The sequence below is a fragment of the Ceratina calcarata genome, unplaced genomic scaffold (genome assembly GCF_001652005.2).
Source record: "Ceratina calcarata isolate Rehan_Ccalc_2016 unplaced genomic scaffold, ASM165200v1 scaffold207.2, whole genome shotgun sequence".
Lineage (NCBI taxonomy): Eukaryota > Metazoa > Arthropoda > Insecta > Hymenoptera > Apidae > Ceratina > Ceratina calcarata.
The window spans coordinates 12,754-13,131 of NW_017142351.1; the positions used below are offsets into that span (position 1 = coordinate 12,754).

At 39.4% G+C, this 378-nt stretch overlaps 1 protein-coding gene across 1 annotated transcript in view; it reads left to right on the forward strand.

Annotated features, from left to right (window-relative positions):
- LOC108622138 (D-arabitol-phosphate dehydrogenase) overlaps positions 1–378 on the forward strand; it is a gene marked incomplete at its 5' end in the record, with an annotated part of 12,760 nt that overhangs the window by 12,136 nt on the left and 246 nt on the right. The window lies entirely within an intron of this gene.

A 378-nucleotide genomic window follows, 5' to 3' on the forward strand; every position in this document is an offset into this window, starting at 1 on the left:
TATCATATCATATTTACATAAATATGACACAGTGGAATGTTTCACTTAAAAGAGATACTTCTAGATGAATTTCTAAATATGACTATTACGATTTGTGAGTGTCATAAATAATTCTGACGTAGCATCGATGATCTCTGGATCGAAAATTTATTTAGTCAAATCTGTCGCGTGCCAGTTTGATTTCAAGTTCGCGTAGCAGTTGCAACGTGCCATGCGGCGGGTAATACGTAACACGTGTTGTGGCCGCGTGGTAACCATAGCGATTTCGAAAACCACATTGTCCAGTGTATTCCTCGATCGCATACCTACGCCAAAGCCCAAATCCTTTACCTGTTAAAAAACAACGTCCATCCATCCACCCACAACTAATTATATACC